The sequence below is a fragment of the Mytilus edulis genome, chromosome 5 (genome assembly GCF_963676685.1).
Source record: "Mytilus edulis chromosome 5, xbMytEdul2.2, whole genome shotgun sequence".
NCBI classification, from domain to species: domain Eukaryota; kingdom Metazoa; phylum Mollusca; class Bivalvia; order Mytilida; family Mytilidae; genus Mytilus; species Mytilus edulis.
The window spans coordinates 22,850,584-22,857,989 of NC_092348.1; the positions used below are offsets into that span (position 1 = coordinate 22,850,584).

At 31.8% G+C, this 7,406-nt stretch overlaps 1 long non-coding RNA gene across 1 annotated transcript; it reads left to right on the forward strand.

Moving 5' to 3' along the window:
- Positions 1-329: 329 nt before the first annotated feature.
- Positions 330-5,540, forward strand: LOC139522328 (uncharacterized). Its single transcript, XR_011664388.1, has 3 exons — positions 330-532; positions 3,726-3,813; positions 4,906-5,540. It is a non-coding gene; the product is annotated as an uncharacterized lncRNA (long non-coding RNA).
- Positions 5,541-7,406: the final 1,866 nt, after the last annotated feature.

A 7,406-nucleotide genomic window follows, 5' to 3' on the forward strand; every position in this document is an offset into this window, starting at 1 on the left:
CTTCCAGGTTCAAGCAATACTGATGTTTATTAAAGCAAGTAAATCGAAGGAAAACGGGTCCTTTTTAGCCATTTTACTGCGAGAAAAAAAAACGGCAGGGGGGCTGCGCCCCCAATCCCCCTATCTTTGGCACAGGCACAGACAAGTGCCTGTGATCTTTGGGCCTCAGTCTGCGGCCCCCAAACCTCTGCCTCCCCTGAATTCGAACCCTAGTTACGGCCCTGATTGTGCCGTGAGAACGGGAAATGAAGTTTAGCGGGACACGGGAAATTACAAAAATATCAGAATTGCTTACTTACATAGTGTAAGCGGGAAGCGGGAATTAAAAAAAAATAGTAACTAAGCGGGATCCGTGAACAGAACCCCCAATGAGACCCCCATTAGTTGTGGCTTATTTTGGTCTTTTAAGTTAGTTTCTTTCCCCTACATTACTTGATCGTTTTTGTAAAACAACAGCACTCCAGGTCTGACAGTATTTTACCAAGAAATGGACAAAATATTCAAAAACAAGGCTTAGAAAATTTAAATATTGGTATGCACACATACTAACCTGTCAGCACAGACAATTATATTTTTGTTAACGCGCAAAACTTGTTTCTTCCACAGTGCGACAATCTTTACAATTCAATTCAATTCAATATTTTATTGGAAAGAGCACAATAGAGGCGTGATCCAAATACAGACAATTATAATATTAAAACAACACATAAATGAAATAAAGATTCATGTAACAAGTCATGAGCCAATTCTATGTATACAAATACATTATAAACTGATATTGATACCATAAACTTATATTTCAGTATTATTCTAGATTTTCATATTTACTTAAAACACACAATATAAGATTTATATATATATATAAATGCATATGCACAAACTAATGTAAAAGATTATTATCTGGTGAAACGGTATGGTGGTCTCTCAAATCAAGAGCTTCTTCAATATATACATACAAATAGATTTTAATTCCTTTTCAGACATAGGATTTAACATTTTGGGAAAATTTTCATTCAAATTATTTGAATTAATATCATTCAATATATATCATTCTTTACAATGTCTGAATGTTGATGCAGAGACTTACGTCTGGTTGATAGTGGTGAAAACCTAGTCCAAATAATTATGACGTCTTGCAAGGCTATTTTCTGGGACGCTTTCCTCCGACAAAGCCGAAATGTGAAACCAAATCAACAAGAAGTCTAACATTTATTATAGAACTGAAAATAAAATTGAAAATGGAAATGGGGAATGTGTCAAAGAGATAACAACCTGACAAAAGAGCAGATAACAGCCAAAGGTCACCAATGGGTCTTCAATGCAATGAGAAAATCCCACAACCTGAGGCTGGGGTGGATCCAGCCATTTAAAGGAGGGGTTCCTTACCCAGGACAAATGGGGGGGGTCCAACTACATGTCCCCATTCAAATGCATTGATCGTCCAAAAAAAAAAAGGGTTCCAACCCTCGGACCCTCCTGGATCTGTGCCTGTGAGGCATGCTTTAGCTTGCCATTAAACAAAAATGTATACTAGTTGAGTGATAATGGACGTCATACTAAACTCCTCAATATAAAAAAAAAAGAAACTAAAATAAAAATCATACAAAGGTCACAAAGGCCATAACTTCTGGCTCCTGACTTGGGGAAAAGTGCAAAATGCAGTGGGGTTAAAAGCCTTTACTGTAAATTCCTGACATTACAATTATATAAATCATCTCACATCTTTTTGCATTTCTTAAAATTGGTCATATTAATAAATGCATGCAATATTTTTAGAAAATTTCAATATATAGGCTTTTAAAAGTCAATCATGATTATCATGATTATACTCGCACAATTAACACATGTGGTTCTCAAAACTAAGAGGTGTCTTTGCTATTTATGACAACATTTTAATCAAGTATTTACAAAATATATTTAGTACTCTATGATTTTTAGGTTTTTAAGCATAAATATAGTGGGTCAGGATCTGCCAACTCTCACTGACTGACTGAGTACATGAATTCAACACTAGTTTTTTGGTGATGTTGGTGTCGCTTAGTGTTTTGTTTTGTTTTTCTTTTCTGCATCTTGTGTTTTGACTTGGCATTGTCAGTTTCTCTTTGTTTTTTTTGGTTATTGTTAGATAACAAGAGAGAAAAGAGAAAAAAAAATGTGAAAAAATTTGCTTAGATCAGTAGATATTAAGGACAGAGATAACAAATAGCTAAATAAGAAAAAGAAAATTCCTTTTCTACAGTCAATTGTCAGATAATCTAGAAGATAGCCTGATTTGCTCTTAATTCTCCTGAATTCAAGTAGGTACTTTATTCCAACTTTTTAAATTCAAACAAACCATGTCTTAGATAGTCTTGGAATTAGAATACATTATCCATAAAATTTTCATAATACTTTGGTGAATTATCTATTGATATAATTAAGTCCCTTTTCTATATTCAAAGATTTTGAATTACCCGGTATGTAATTTAAAGTTAGGGATTTTATTCATAAAAGGGGGGGGGGGGGATTTTTACAGTATACTATTAATAATGCTTTGAGCAATTTTCATGAAACTTGGTGAATTATTTTTGTATAACATAATCATGATAATTTTCCTTTCAATTTTAAAAAATTCTGATGTATGTCATTGTACTATTGGGATTTGGATAGTCTCAAGAATGCATTCACCAATTTTTATGAAACTTTGGTGAATTGTTTTTATATCTTGACATAAACTCCCTTTTCATTTTCATGACCCGTAGTGGAGGGGGCATTAAGTTTAACACTTGATTGTCTGTCTGTCCCAAAGTTGTTTTTTGTTCTCTTACAGTACTTTAGTTTGCCTCAACCAAATTTGATTAAAATTTTACAAAAGCTTGTTATAACAATACTCAAGATCAAGTTTGAATTTTGGTGATGTCAGTGTTACTGTACTAGAGTTATGCCCCTTTACAAATGGGGAAAAAATGCTGATTTTTTTGTTTCCCGTTCTTTAAACTTTAGTTTGTCTCAACCAAATGTTATGAAACTTATACTCAATGCTTATCACCACAAAATACAGATTAAGTTTGAATTTTGGTAGTGTCTCTTTTACTATTCTAGAGTTATGTTCTTTAAAAATCTAAAAAAAAACCTAAGTTTACCTCAATCAAATTTTATTAAACTTTAAAACAATACTTTTTACCACAAAATCAGATCAATTTCAAATTTTAATAGTAAAACTTTTACCGTTCTTCAGTTATGTTCCTTTAAAACTTTGAAGAATATGCAAGCTGGAGTATCATCCACTATTTATCATGTATCTTTGTATAAGATGCAGAGTTAAGGAACTTTAGTTGTTGGAAAGTTATTTAAAATCTGTCCGTTTTCAAACTTTGGAAGGTTTTAGAAATGTATTTGTTAAAAAATCACAGCCTTAAACTTATAGTCACTTGAGATATCTCTAAATGGAGCCATATTATCTTCATGTTTTATGTCAATGAATACCACTGTGTGTGCATGTCCTTTTTTTTTTGGAAGGGGGGGGAGGGGTCTTATTTGCGCAGTGCTCATAGTTTTTCTAGTTGATCATTAAAATTCATTTAAAGCATAAAGACCAACTAAAAGGGCAACAAGCTGATCAAGCACTCATGGTACAGATTTTTATTAAACACACATTAATATACATCATGTACATTAATTAAACAGCAAAAAAAATATTGATGCAAGATGTCATTCAATAATAACTTTTACTTTTTTATGTATAGGACAAGAACTATAGAAGATACAGAGAAATTATTAACAACAGAAATGATAGGCAATTTAAAATTTGCAGAAGCCAAGTAAACCTAAATGGTAAGGCCACTTTTATTTTTAAAAAAGTTATTGAACTTGAAAGATGATTATCATGATTACTATAAAAATTAAAAAGATGTGGTTTATTAAATATGAAAACTATTGATCATGGCTTTGAGAAAGCAATTGTAGGCCTGTGACGACCTTCAATAATGAGAAAACCCGTACCCTATAGTCAAAGTAGGCAGCTAAAAAAGACCCTCAGATGAAAAATTGAAACAATCAAAACTGTAAAACTAATTGCCTATTTTATAACAAAATAACTTACAAAATATAAATATGACCAGTATGAAACAAAACAACAACCACTAAATTTTAGTGTCAGACTAAACTGACAAAAACTACAGGCTCTGAACTTTGGACAGGCACAATAGGAATACGGCAAGGTTATATAAAAATAAGATGTGGCATGATTGCCAATAAGACAACTCTCCACCAGACAACCAATGATGTAAACACAGACTGGACTACTGTAAACCAACTAATTTTTCGCGAATACTTTATTTTGCGTTTTATACGTTCTTGTCTACATCACAGCTATTTATTTTTTTGTGATTTTCAAGTTTACTTAATGTGTTTTAATAAATGAATAAGGAAAGATATATATGAAAAACAGTCCCGACAATTTATATGCACATTATATTTCTAAATGCGAAAATAAATTGCTTGTGAAAATAAATCGCCCGCGAAAATTAGTTGGTTTACAGTAAGCAAGAAATTTATATATTTCCCTTAATTGAAAAGACACAAATTTAAGTACTCACAGTAACTGACAGCTTAAGTTAAAAATCCATAAAAACTACTGCATGTAATAAAAAACAGGTTTATGAACACTCAACCCTACCCTGAATTTAGACAGTGGTTTAACAGCTCAACATATATATATTATATAAAGAACAAACTGCCTCAACTTGAAAGCTAGCTAGATTGATAAATGCACAAAATCAACTAATATAAGAACTATAGACAAAAGCATTCACAAGTAGGAAAGGAAATATATTTAAAATGTTAATAAACATGACAAAATAAACTTTTATTGCTGTTTCTCTCTCCATTTATAACATTTTATTTGTTTATTTTGTGTATTTATAGGTGATCAGACATCTTGGTTTTCATGATCAATAGGTCATTACTGAATAGGAAACTTAAAGTTGAAATTTATCTAAATAGTGAGCAATTGGATTAATTTGAACTGGATTGTGTGCTTTCCTGCAAAAAAGAAATAGGAAATTTCATTATAATCACATGATAATGGCCATAAACAAAATGGAGTTCTATCATAGATACACAAAAACACTATTGTATAAAAGCAACAACATATTATATATATTAGTCGAAAGAAAGGAGAAATGCCGAAAAAATACTATTTTGTTGTTGAAAAAAGGAACACCAGTTTTATCCACTCATTTACATCGCTCCCTCATATCAAGTATATGGAAGAAGATCATTGAAGAACAATTTGCAAAAATGTTTTCTCTTAGAATTGAAGGAAAATGTTTAGTGAATGGAATAATGTATTCACTGAATTCTTACTTAGTGGATTGAATAACTGTACAGAAGCTGAAACAGAAGAAAATTTTAATTTAAAATAACAGGAAAAGACTTTAAAGTGTTTTTAATTATTATTATTTAATCTGCAAATATAAACAAATTCTTTAGAACACCACAAATGGTATGACATTCAAATTGGTTGCTTATTTATGTATTGGATTGAAACAATTACAAAGAAAACAAAATCCTTTGCTACAATTTTTTTTTATAAATCAAAGTTAAAGTTATATAAAAAGTAAGAACAATACCAGTCATACCTAGACCTAGACAAACAGGCTGTATTAATTTTCAATGTCATTAAAATGTTGAGTCAAACATTTATTAAAGTTTTAAATATCATTTGTATCAATTATTCAGTCTTGTAAAATTATATTCATACTGTTTGTATACGTGGTATAGTGAAGAAATGTTTAACTAGTAAAAATAAGGGAAAACATTTCCTTAAGGGAAATTTGGTGTTCAGAAATTTCCTTAGAGGAAATTTGAAGAACAATGATTTCCTTAGAGGAAATTTGTTGTCTTGAATTTTCCCTCAAGGAAAAGTGTTTGTCAAAAATTTCCTCACAGGAAAAAGTATTTCCTGCAAGGAAAATTTGAAGCTAGAAATTTCCTCACAGGAAAAAGTATTTCCTCAAAGGAAAATTTGAAGCCACAAATTTCCTCAAAGGAAAATTTGAAGCCGCAAATTTCCTCAAAGGAAAAAGAATTTCCTCAAAGGAAATAGAATTTCCTCAAAGGAAATATTTATGCAGCAAATTCCCTAAGGGAAATCTTTTTCCCTTGAGGAAAAAACAATTTCCCTTGAGGAAAAATCTTTTTCCTTTAGGGAAATTTGATTTCCCTTGAAGAAAAGTACTTTTCCTCTGAGGAAATTGTTGAAAAAAGGGGCATAACTTTTTCAACAGTGGTGCTAGAGCCAAAAAATTTTAGGACAAATATCAGGTAACCAATACCAACCAAGTTATCAACTTCATTTTGACTTAACTCCAAAAATTAAGGTGACAACTTTTGCACTTAGCGGAATTGCAAACTTGTCCCGGAGACTGTTCTTGGTTTGCTCAGTAGAATTGTAAATTTCGGATCTAAATTCATATCTAGTCCACCAATGCCTCTAAAACTATATCAGCATTTGTTGACTGTTTTTGAATTGTGTAAATATGCCTCGATCTTTTGAAAGGTAATTTACGGAAAAAGGAGCAGAAAGACTCGCAATTGCTTTTTTTTTGAGGCGGCTATCATTCAGTGTTGAAACAATGTATGTCTGATATTCATTGAGATTTTATTAAATGGATAATTTTAAGTCTGTATGGGGGTGTCTAACAGCAATTTTTGAAGAAAAACATAGAAAACAAACACCAAATGTTTCCATGGATACAGAACTTGTGCAATTTTGTTTAAAGTGTATTTTTACAGATTTGAAATCTGCTGAGAATTGAATTCTAAACATGTATACATGTTTGGGTATTCTTGTAACATTGGCTATATCCGTTTCAAAATGCATGCACATGTTCTTGAACTTGGAAACCCAATTTCAGCTTCATTTGTTACATGTACCTTAAGGTATAGGAGGAGGGTGGAGATCTCACACAACTTGTTTAACCCCGCTGCATTCATGCATCTGTCCAGTCAGGAGCCTCTAGCCTAAGTATTGTATGTTTATCTTTTTCTTTTAGTTTATTTAAAAAATGTGTATGTTTTTCAGCTTAGTCTTTTTTCACTAAACTAGTACACATTTTTATTTAGAGGCCAGCTGAGTCCATCCTATGTTTGCGGGATTTTCTAGATGCGTTGAAGACCTTTTGGTGGCCCTCGGCTGTTACCTGCTCTTTGATCGGGGCGTTGTCTCTGACATATTCCTTTTTTACATTCTCAATTTTATCGAATACATATCATTTTAGATTTCATTATTTTCAATTGATAGTATACTTGTCAGACCATTAATATTGCTACAAAGTTCAAAGCGAAAGTGAAATCCTGCAGTATTTTCGGAGACTACAAGGACGACTTTTACGTGCAAGAGATATGACCATCTCTAAACACGG